The sequence below is a fragment of the Stegodyphus dumicola genome, chromosome 8, assembly GCF_044657685.1.
Source record: "Stegodyphus dumicola isolate Sdum_Otavi_A_Nest chromosome 8, ASM4465768v1".
NCBI lineage: Eukaryota > Metazoa > Arthropoda > Arachnida > Araneae > Eresidae > Stegodyphus > Stegodyphus dumicola.
In genome coordinates, this window is record NC_140775.1 from 123,688,658 (window position 1) to 123,701,435 (window position 12,778).

Sequence of the window (12,778 nt, forward strand, 5' to 3'; positions counted from 1 at the left end):
TTTAACAATTAAAATTTTAATCATTTTTCGCTGTATATTCTGTTTCATTTTTCTTCCTTCCTTCTCTCTTTTTCCTAATTCAAAACTGCCCATTTGTTAGTCTTATATAGCAACTAAATCTATACGTAAGTTATATAGATTTTGATATATAATATATACCATAGATGTTTTGGTAATTTAAATAATTTTTTTGTGAAAAACTCAAGTAGGTGTATGTAATCTGTGTAAGTAAATCGACTAATTATTGATTGATTAATGTAAGATATTTCTACGTATTTTATTTATCAGTGGGCTTATTTCCATGTGAGTATATATCTATGTGAGCTTTTATCTGCGTCAGCATATTTCTAAATGAGCATTTTTCCATGCGAGCTTTTTTCTATGTGTGCATATTTCTGTGTGGGCTTTTATCCTGTGAGTATTTATACCTGCGAGCATTTTTCATGTGGGCTTTTTTCCTGTTGGGCATTTTTCCGATCACCATGGGCTTCATGCCTGGATCAAAGCCCCTCTCTTGCTTTATGTTAAAATAAATTACATTAAATAATACATAGGCCATTTTGTTGACGATTTTAATTGTATTTACAGACATAATTTACCTAAAATTTTTGCGTTTTAAGTGTTCTATTTGATAACCCTTATTATTCTTCGCTGTCTTTCTACTCCGTAATTTCCTCCTTTTGTAGTATTGGAAGAGGTATTTTATCCCATTCCTCTTGAACAGCTTTCCGAAGTTCAAGGAGTTTTGTAGGCCGATGTTATCACAATCCACTTTTTAAAAGTTCAAAAGCTCAAAACCCATGGGGAGTACCTCAGGATATTTAGTAATTATATGAGTGAAGGGTACGGCTTTGATGCTTGTTCCTTGTTCCATTTTTTCGAGGAAATTAACAATGGCTTTTGACGTGTGGCTGCTTCCTTTGTTTTGATAGAGTTTTACTGATTGATTGCACTGTGCTTTAAAGAGAAGTTATTTCATATTTGAAAATTGGGTATAAAATATGTTCCTGATAATACGTGGAGTTGACCTTAAAATTTTTCTCCATTCTCTTTATTTTTAGTTTGCCTTTGTGTGAAAAACCAACAATCATAAATCCCTTTGAAAAATTTCTTTAGATGCTTTGAACCATGTTTTAAGAGTTTTCTCTCCTATTTGATGATAATAAATAGATCTCTTTTTATTGCAGTCATTTAAATATGCTCAAGATTCATCTATTGTGACAATATTTTCCCATTTTGTCACGATAAATATACCTCATAAAGATTTCTGCAGCGCGTTTTGCCTTCGGCGATATACACATTATGCTTTTCGAGTTTTAAGATTCAAATCAACATTAATCACATTGTTTACAGTTGACATTAAATATTATAATGAATTTGCGACTGTCCTTTGAATTGACGGATTTTTTTTTTTTTTTTTTTTTTTTTTTTTACATTAAAGATCTTTACAACTGTAGAAACATTCCGTTTCTTCCTTGAATGTATATTTAGAACAATTTTCACCTTGAAGTCAAACTTTGACTTTTATTTCCTTTCTTGTTGACTGTATTTATTACCTATCGTAATTTTAGATATCAAAAAACTGTGCATTTCACTAGTTTTTTAATAACTAGATAAGACTAATTGTCTTCAGAAAGAGCACAAATGTATCTTTTCCTTCATCGCTACATTTAAAGCTTTATTTTGCACGAAAACAAATTTTTCAAATAGAGAATGATAATGTATATGCGAACAGCCTCCTAGAAGAAAATCTGAAAGCTTTCAGATTTTATATTACGCGTTTCTTAACGTTTTACGTGTTACGTGTTACCTCTATTTATTAAATATCATGCTCTTCGCACTTAAACCACATAAAATTCAATTCGACAGCAATATCACAAAATATTTAAAAGAGAATGCTTAGAATTTCTGAGACACAGTCTCGCGTGCTGGTAAGAATTTGTTTTTTTTTCTTTTTCTTACAGTGTTGCCACTGCTCCCTTTGAAATCGTCGAGTTTGTTAATCAAAAATTCTTTAATGCTTGAAAAACTATGAAATCGATAATAAAACAAATTCCAGATTCGAAATTTGGGCTTCTAGATGCACATATTCGTACGGAGGACTACGTTATTTAAAATTTGATGTCTGTCGGTACCGCTGTTTTATCCCAATGCGAGAAAATACATGCATTCATTCAGATTCTTCATTATTTAATTTCTTTAAATATAACGCAGGGCTCTAATATTTGGCGGTAACAGTTTGAAAAGTGAATGAACGCAAAAAGTGAAACTACGTAAAATGGCATTTTGATGAGTAATAGCCCCTTGGGTCTAACAAGGGATTTTAAAATCAAATGGCGTCATGAAATAGTTGGAACAGAGACATCGAACAAAATACGTAAAATAAATTACGGATTCCATACACAAAATATTTATTTGTATTTATGTTATTTATTTTTTATGCTCTATTTTATAAGAAAATGGAGTTGTTTGTATTTACTGTTGTGATAAACATGCAAATAATGATTTTGTTAGTGTGGGTGGGAGGGGAATAAACAGTTAATTGGAAATTAGATTTTTTAAAGCGACATTTGTAGTCAATCTCATGTGCACAGTGTAACAAAATTAAGAAGCAAAAATCCCTTGCTGCCTGCAATAAGATGAGTACGTTTATTAAATGCAACCCCAGATGAACGTCAAAAGAATGCGTCATCTTTAGTTATACAATTTGAAACGAGCTTTAACCGCTAAACTACGTACACTGCAGTGTAAAAAAAATCCGTAAGGTTACTAAGAAAACTCATGGAAACTGGGATGCCATGGGTTATTTGAGTAACAGAAACAGGTGTTTTCTTTGTAACATTACAAGAGTTTTGCCTGTAATGGTTACAGATCTTTTTCTTGTAATATCACAGCATATAGTTATGTAAGTAGAACATATTTTTCTCATGTAAATTCCCAAACGATATATCTGTAATGGTTACAGATTATTTGCGTGTAATATTACAGCAAATAATTATGTAAAAAGAACATGTTTTTCTCATGTAAAATCCCAAACGATATATCTGTAATGGTTACAGATTATTTGCGTGTAATATTACAGCAAATAATTATGTAAAAAGAACATGTTTTTCTCATGTAAAATCTCAACAGATATATCTGTAACTGTTACAGGTTATTTGCTTGTATTATTATAGCAAGTTATTATGTGAGTAGAAGATACTTTTCTTACGTAAAGTTCCAATGGTTGTATCTGTAAAGGTTTCAGATTATTTCCTTCTAATATCCCATTAAGTAATTATGTGTGTAGAATATATTTTTCATAGATAATACTAAAGGATATGTCTATAAAAGTAATAGATTTTTTTGTCTAAAATGATGCTTATTATAATAAAATATATTGAAATCAAGATGTTTTGAGTAAAACAATATCTGCATGTGTATATCATTATACAGATATATGCAAGTGAAGCATAATAGTTTGGCTTTTTAAATTAGTCAATTTGACGTCAGAATAGCATTAATTTAAAAGATGTGCTTTCAACAGCAATGTTCGTTTTTCAAAAAGTAACATTAGTCTGTTGCAGAGTATTTTTGTTTTATGAAGAGAAATTTATGTTTGATATTATTGAAAGGCCTTTCATATTATCATTTTGATTAATTTAAAAGTTCAAATTGATATGCTACTCCTTATATTTGTCCTGTAAAATAGCTGAAAAAAATAGTATGTTTTATTTGCATGTTTTAGTGTCAGTTAATAAGATATGTTCTAGAACTTTCTTTTTAGTAATTTTAGCTAAAATAGACACATGTTGCTTTAGATTTAACTTATATGAGTAAACGTGTTGCATGTTGATATGATCATATTATTACAGTAAAAGACATTTTGTGAAATATTTCTATGAAGAACTCAGAACAGCTGTTCTTCATATTTCAAAAATATATTCTCTCTTTCTAAAAAATGACATTTTCAGTAAATTAAAGAATTCAACATAGCAATGAACTTCATTTTGTTACTACAAGGAATTCAAATTTTGTTCATACGCTTGAATTACAACGTCTAACTAATTTTTTTATTCTTATCTGCACTCAGTGTTTGTCAACAATCTGCTATTGTTTGAAATAATGCATAACTTTTTTACTTACCTTCAAATAGTTTCCTTTGAATTAACAGATAGAAGTCTTTCATTAAAAACCTAATGTCATGCTTTTTGAATAAGCATAAAACTTTGCCAACTGACCTTAATTTTTAAAGCCTTGTTTCCTTTAAAATTCTTAATACAATTATGCCTTTAAGAAATTTATTTCTAAAATTAATACTTCAGTTTAGCTTAAAATTTAATGCATTTTAATTTTACCTATAATTTTTTACAAACATAATATGTAATAAATCTAAGCTTAATATTTACCATTTCGAAAGTGATACTAAAAAAGTATTCCCAGTTATTATAAATTTCGAGATTCGCATACAAAATTGTGAAATAAACATGTGACAACAGAAAACAAACTTTATGCTCTCTCTATATTACAGCATGTTAATTAAGAAGTTTATTGAATTTATAATTTTATTGTGAAACACTATAAAGCAAATAATATGCTAATTAAAATACAGAAGTAAAAATCATTTATTACTTAATTCATAAACTTTACATAAAACCTGAAAAAAAGAATTAATTAAAAAATAACATAATATAATTTAATAAACATTTCATAAAAATTCGTTTCGACTGCTTGGAAAAAATGAATGGTTTTTCTCCTCTTTGTAAACCATGTCTCCTAAATAAAGAAAAAAACATTTCTTTTAAAATCATAATCATGCTCTTAAAAAGTTTATAAAAATTATTTTAATAGATGTTTTAGACATGTGCTTATATAACACTTTTAATCATATTTCTTTATAATATCTTAATTAATTAAGAACAGCTTAAATTCTTTAAAAAATTGGATTACAGTGAACCGTCTCATTACGACAAGCTACCTCAGTCAATCACTTTTTAAATTTAACCAGCATCCCTCATAAAATAACTAATTAGTAAACATAACTTCGCTAGGATGCCCACTATCATTTAAAGATCAAAATTTTCAGGAATCGTGTAGCTAGCTTAGAGAAGGTTCATTGTACAAAAACAGCCAATATTCAAATATTTTCATAAATGAAGCCACCATAGTTATTAAATATAATATACAGTATACTTATATTCAGAATTCAGAACTTGAAAAAATTTCTCGAACTGTTTTAGCATTCGAAAAATATTATATTTATTACCTTAAATTTCTAAAACAATATTACATATTCGTCCAAAGGAATCACTGGGACTCGGACAACATTTTCCCCCTAGCTTTCTTTTAGCACAGGATTCTGAATATGTTTTAAAGATTTAGGTAATGTTTGTCTTCCTTAAGGCGCTCACAAAACAAGTTACCCTAAATGTTTTGTCCGCATAGTGGTCATTTTCATCTTACTAACTGATTTGCTAGTGGATTTTGGGTGCATGGCCTATCATTGATGAAACAATAATAGTGAACAGCTTCAAGAAAATGGGGATATCTAATGCTCTTGATGCCATATTCCCACTTATTTTTACTAATTTTATCTTCCGAAAATTAAGAGGGAAAAATTAAACGAATAATTTAATTTCCAAAGGACACAGTCACAGTAGGAATATAACAAATGAAAAGTAATCATGGATAAACTACTACTATCACAATGTTATTTATTTAAAAGAAACCTCTATTTCAATAAGAATACACATAATTGCAACATCTAATAAGTTATCTCATTTCTTCTTTATAATTTGAACTTCTGTCATTCTCATTGTTGTTCTTGCAAATCCTTAGGCCTCAGATCATACATAAATAATTAGAGAAGGTTGTGGTCCGATGCTTGCTAGGGTGAACATTCAGCTGATATGGCAAAATTGCACAGTGAATGGCAGTTGGTATTTGCTTTCACTACCATAGATCATTGTTTGTATTAGGCTGACATAATATTCAACAGTTAGAAGAGAAAGATTCAACGGAGCCTTAAGTGTGCAAAAGTTTGCCTTTGCTAGTATGACGAAAACAATCATTATGTTGATAAATCCATTTTAAAATCTTGGAATATTCATTTTCTGAATGCATTAAAAGGGGGAAAATTATGTAAATATTTTTTTAATTTTCAGAATCTGGTTCTAAAGCTGGGTGGGGTGGAATATGCAACGCAATACGGTAATTCTGAAGATCATTGCTCGTGGCAGTACAAACTAAACGGTGATAACTTGCATGCTGTAGAAAAAGACACAAATTGCAGTTCCAGATGCATTAAATGCTTTGAGGTCTAGGGAGTAGCAGTGGGCAATACTAACATTGAAATTCAAGGTATAGGGAAGTAGGAATGAAAATTACTTTTATTAGATAACTTAAATGGTTATGTTACTAAGCGTTCTTATTGGAATGTAGGTTTCTTTTAAATAATAATACTATGATAGTTACCAGTAGTTCATTCATGAATATTTTTGATTGGTTATGATCTTATTGTAATCACATCCTTCAAAATTAAATTGATTGCTTAATTTTCCCCTTGATTTTCATACTATAATATTAGTAAAAAGGAAGAAAAAAAGTCTGCAAGTAAACATAACTCCTCTTTCTCCCTCTCTCTCTCTATATATATAGGTATGTATCTTCGTGTGCAACTAAGCAAACCAAATGTGACTTTTTCTTCTTTAAAAAAATTGTGTAAATAAATAGAATTAAGTTCATTTCAAAGACTTATGACACATGAAATATACATGATCAAAATAAATTAGAAAATTAAGTTCAAATAAATTTTAAGCTAAATTACGTGTTGCAATGTAAGTTGCAATAATTCAGTTGTAATAATTAATACTAACAAAACCAGACATCATATTCCCATTCTGCAAAGTATAAAAATTCTTCTGCAAAACTGAAAAAATGAGCAACACTTTGGCTTATTTGATAACTTTCAAATTCACTCCTTTGTTTGCATTTAGAATTTATAACTTTAATTTTCCACAGAAATTTGTTTTTGATTTTAAAAAATTTCACTGGCATAATTTCATTCACTTCAGCATATATTAATAGATGCAGAAGGTTTTTGTACCTTACATAATTTTAAATCTTATGTAAACTAACGTAATTACTAACAAAATCAAAACATAGATCAGAAACAGCATAAAATTTAATTAATAATTACTACTAGTGTCACACAAAATGCTATGAAATTAATTAATAAAATAAGAATGAGATAAAATATATAGAATTAATATTCCACATGTGTGAAGTTTGGAAGTTTTACGTTAAATATATTTTTTTAATTAAGTATTTTTAAAAATGACCCCTTAAAGCATGTGACCTTTCGTAATTAGAACTTGCAAATCCACTTCGCTATAGTCTTTCATAATATTGCTTTTCTTTTATTAACAAGAAATATTGCATTCAGTTATTTAATTTAAGATATCAAAAATAATGCTACTGAAAGGCATGAATACTTACTTAAATTTGAAATTAATTTGGTTGACTTAAAATAATATTTAAAAAAATAAATCTTCATATATATGTCTAAAAATCAGACCTTATTAATTTTCTTTTATTTGAACGATATCTGAATTCTCCCTTTGTTTGGACTAGTAAATCATTGGGCAATTAAATGCCAAGCTATAAGAGAACTAATGTAGTTTACAAATGCATTGAATTTTATTTCCGGTATTAACTTTCAAAAAAAGTAAAATTTTCTGCATATTTGCATCATTTGGATTGATAGAATATGGCAAAGCATGCAAAGGCTATCAGCCTAAAGGAAAGTATATATTCATGGGCGGTTTTGTAAGGAAAAGTAGCTTGCATTTCCATTTATTCATGTGTGTGTGTATATATATATATATTTACATTGTTAATGCTAAAATCAATGCTTCATTAAAAATTCATTATTATTTTATTTTTAATACAACATACAGATACAGAATTGTTTTAAATTCCAATAAACAATAATAATTTATAATTTATTTTTAAGAAAACTTATTTTATGATTTATATATTATATTACATAAATAAGAGAAACATTTGTCAAGAAATGTATTAAACTTGTATTAGCAGATTCATGCTATCCTAGTAACAAGACTATCATACTTCAAAACTGTATTAAAACTGGGCAAAATAAAATCAACATAAATTCTACATTAAATGTTTAAAAACTTATAAGTATGCAATGGTAGTTATATATACAATATAATATATGTTGTCATTTATAAAATATTAATGAAATGATATTTTTGGAAATAATGCACAAAATTTTAGTTTTGTTTTATAATTAGTTTAACGAATTGTTAGAAAAATATTTTAGGTCATTTCCATTTTTCCCCTGTTGATATTGGTATATTAAAATATATGGAATAATTAAGTTGCATCTAGTTAGTAAAACAAAACATTACGAAAAGTATGATACGGCATATTTTTAATCAATAAAATTACTTCATTTTGGAATTATAATATTTTTGTAAGAAATTAATACCACTGAAAAAAATATTATTACACTAAAGGATTAAACGAGATTCTCGACCGCGTTGTTCAAGTTTTTGTAATTTTACTTCATAACACACTCGTACATAAACATATTAGACTGAATTATAAACCAGGTATAACTAATTAGATAATCCTAGAAAAAGAATAAACTAAACCTAGTAAGCAAAAAAATATATACATTACATTCAGAATTCTAAATGTTTATATAAACGTTTCTCGCAAGGCCTGCCGGGAAAAAGATGTCAAACGTTCTTTGGTCAGACGATTGGAAAAGAACGCCAAAATGATTAGTTTTGTTTTCAACAACCACATTACCATTTCAATTATATACCACAAACAGTGATTAAATTTTGGAATAATTAGTTTTAAATAATAATACGGGAAATTTAAGGCGTAATTTATCGGATGCACAATGACAAAATACTACTATTAGATCTGCATTTGGAATAAATATTTTGCACTCTTTCAACTCATTAGACATTACGAACATTGATATTAATTAATCGCAAAGCTTAAACGTTTAAATACTTACTCACTACATATAACAGTCCAAAGTGCAAGAGAATAATCTGAATAAAATGAACAAAAAATATTTCAAGCAGTAATTGTAAACATTTTCTTACTTACCTGCGCTATACAACCAACATGCATTCAGCCATGTTTTTTTCTGCAACTAGCTTTCAAACACTTTTCTCCTGATTGGCTAATTTCCAGTCAGTCACGTGATTCTTCCGCGCGGCTACTGAAACATTATCTGTAATGTTACAAGCAAATCAGCTGTTACCGCTACAGTTTGCTTTCAACCTGTTACCATTACAGGAAATTCTTCTGTAACTTTTTGATTTCTGTAACTTTACAAAACTTTTGCCTGTAAAGAGCGAACTTTTTTTTTACCGTGTGATAAGCTAAATCACAGGCTGGTCAATCATTGAGCATAATAAAACTAAGTCATAGGCTGCAGTAGTAACAAAAGCTTAATGATAGGGAAATTCTTAGTCATCTGCAGAAGTCTTCTCTTGCAGTTATTATCTCTTTAGATTATTGCTGGTGCAAAACCTCCAACGTAAATAAGAAGATGAAATGTAATAAATGAATATTTATTCGTAAATGTTTAAACTTTATAGTAATACTGCTCGCCACTCAAATCTACATAAATTCTGGATTGAGTGAGCCTCGTGGAGAAAAGAGGCAGAAAGGAAAGGAGTTAAATAAGATTTTGTTAGTAATACTTAAATGCAACACTCGCCCTTTTTGGAAGAAGAGCTTTAAAGAAAAGTCCTCAAATGGACTTAATGAAAAGCGTTAAAATCCTACCATTCTAACCCTTGTAGCCTCTTATATTAATTTTACATTATATTAATTTTTTTCCAAAATCAGATATTTAATAAAAATCTTTCACAATCCATCTTTCATTGACTTATTAAATGATTTCTGTGGTGGCTGTAGAAGAATAGCTCAGTTCACACGGAAACTTTACCATTCTATTTAGTTAACGTATTGTTTATTTAAAATACGTTATTGTAATTGAAAGTATGCAAACTTTCTTGAAGAATAGTAGGATTTCCCGTTTGAATACTTGCATACTCATGAGAAGGGGAGAGTTTTAGTCAAGTTTATAAATATAATTGTAAACATTTAAACACGAAGTCGACGGGAAATATTAGTCAAAGAATTTATCGAATTTTTTGGTTGTTCAAAATTCATTTCTGAAGTTTCGATGATGTTAAATGTGTTGCATCCGATTGCGAACTATATTATTTTGAAATGGAGAGCTTCAAAAGTTACATCATTTCAACCAAGGTCTGCCCGACCCTGCAGTTTGACAGACAACAGCTGCAGAACGCTTCTGCGGTGAATGTATAAAGGCATTTCTCCCGCCTTCTTGGTGTGGTGGTCTGCACGCTGGGCGCGTATTCTAGAGGTCCGCGGTTCGATTCCTGGCGAAGGCGTTGCTCATTTTTCACTTCTCCTGCTTCCAAACAATACCTAATGTCTCTACAAATGAAGTAGTAGTAATGAAACAAAACCATATGGAATTAGCTGAAAATATGTTTGAAAAACGTTCACAATACTTCTGGATGTAATATCAGCACAATGACAAGTTTTTTTTTAGGTCGTCCGTGAACCTTATCAGAATTGTTTATTAACAGTTACTGGAAACTTATCTGCGTCAGTAAATTCGTTCTCAAATATCTCTGAAAATTTTCCACTCTTGGGTAAGCAGATTTTGTAATTAACTTAAATCATAATAAGGCATAGTGTATATTTTATTAACTGTATTTTTTAATACACGGGGAATAGAGCACCAAATTTTATACTTACAAAACCCATCTCCATCAAAACGGAAACTAGATTTGTGAAATTCTTTACCAAATTTTCTGAAATACGGTAAATGAAAGTACAGTAAAACTCCAGTTATCTAAAACTCTCATTATTTTGATCGTCTATATTTATATCTAAATCATGTAAAATTAAACAGTTTTTTTTAAACTTGTGAATTTTGTATTTTTTTTCTCGGGTAATGTAGAGAACAATTAAACGCATACTTCTTCAAGAAGCTAATACATTAATTTATATAAATTTATATAACATATAGATTGTCTTAGAATTTTACGAAAATTTGCAGCCTATAGAGATTAATGGAAACGAACTATGTATTGTATGTTGACTTACAGTCCTTTGTTTATTCCATCAGTCTTACTAAGCCATAACCAGTTCTTACAGTATGCCATAACCAGTTCATGTATAGTTCTTCTTTTGTCTTATAGCATACAGGTTAACTATAATTAGTTATTTTCTCATAATATTTTTGGTGTATATTGTGCTAATTTTTATTTTATTCCTGAGCTGAAATATCATTTTTTCTTCATTATTAAATATGACATCTGAAATTATTGTTTGCGCTATATAAGTATCGCTCTTTTTTTTTTTTTTTTTTTTTTTTTTTTGTTACTATCTTGTGTTACACTAAATAAGTACTTAAACTACAAAAACGATTCTGATCCGGGATACGTAATATATAGTATTATATATAGCAAATATATAGCATTAGATATATCTTTTATCAATTATAGTAGTGCTTCATATTTTTATAATTATCATTTGGATGTGTTATACATTTATTACGCTTCAAATCATAAATTACGTACACGATTAAAATTTGTCTTGTGTCTTAGGTCAGTAGCATATGACATTAAATACGTCGTTTATTAATTATAATAATGCTGCAAATATTCACAACTATTAGTTAGATGCATTGTAAATTAAATATAATATAAATTATACTAATTAGCCATATTAGTGAAAAAAGAAATATTTAAGTTATTAAATATTTATGGGTTTCAGTTTACGAAGTGTTTATGGTTTTAAGTCGCTCATTTAATTTAACAATTGTAGAATGATTAGACCTGAAAGGTAAGTTTTATGCTTTGCCAAATCGTTGTGGCGAAGTGATGTTAAATTAAGATCTTATGCTTCATACAACAGCAACATTTGCCAAATTGCATAAACAGCGCCACGTAATGTAATATAACGTAAGGAGAGGTAAAAATGCAATGCAATGTTAATTTCCAAATATTTTGGAAAGACTCCGCTGAGAAGAATAAGTCAACTCAGTTATTCGGGACTTTTTCCTTGCTTGGGCCAGTTTTGGTTTCATTTAATCCACACAATTGGAATTTTACTGTAATCAACTAGAATCAATAATTAAAAAATAAAGGCTGTAGCCGCTTCTTTTTTATCTTCTTCTTTCTTCTATTTTTCGTTTCGTTTTTTTTTTTTTTTTTTATTATTATTATTATTATTATTATTATTATTATTATTATTATTATTTTAAACTCTGCATAAAGATCCAGGTGAAAAGACAGTAAGTTGCAGTTAAGGCACCTAAAACGATAGCGACTGTGTTAAGCCCTCATGTCAAAATAACAACTCTGTTCAATGTGAATTTCAAAATTTGCGTAAGCTTGTAGTTTATCTAAAAAAAATTTGTATTACTTTTATAAAGATTTCTAAATAAGGACATAAAAGAGGGGGATTTCTTATGTTTTCTAGACATTCTTGTTTTGTCTGCATCCGCGCCCTGTTTCGTTTCGAAGGAAAAAAAGGAAAAAAAAAAAAAAGGTTTTATTTTTCGATAACAAACCCACAGCATTCTAATTCATAAAGGCAAAATAAATCGATCTCGGGCAATTTAGGCTCGAGCCCTCTGCCTGTGCATCTAAATGCGAGAAATACAGCACACTGACAACTTCTTTTGTGTCCCAATCCGTTGCAT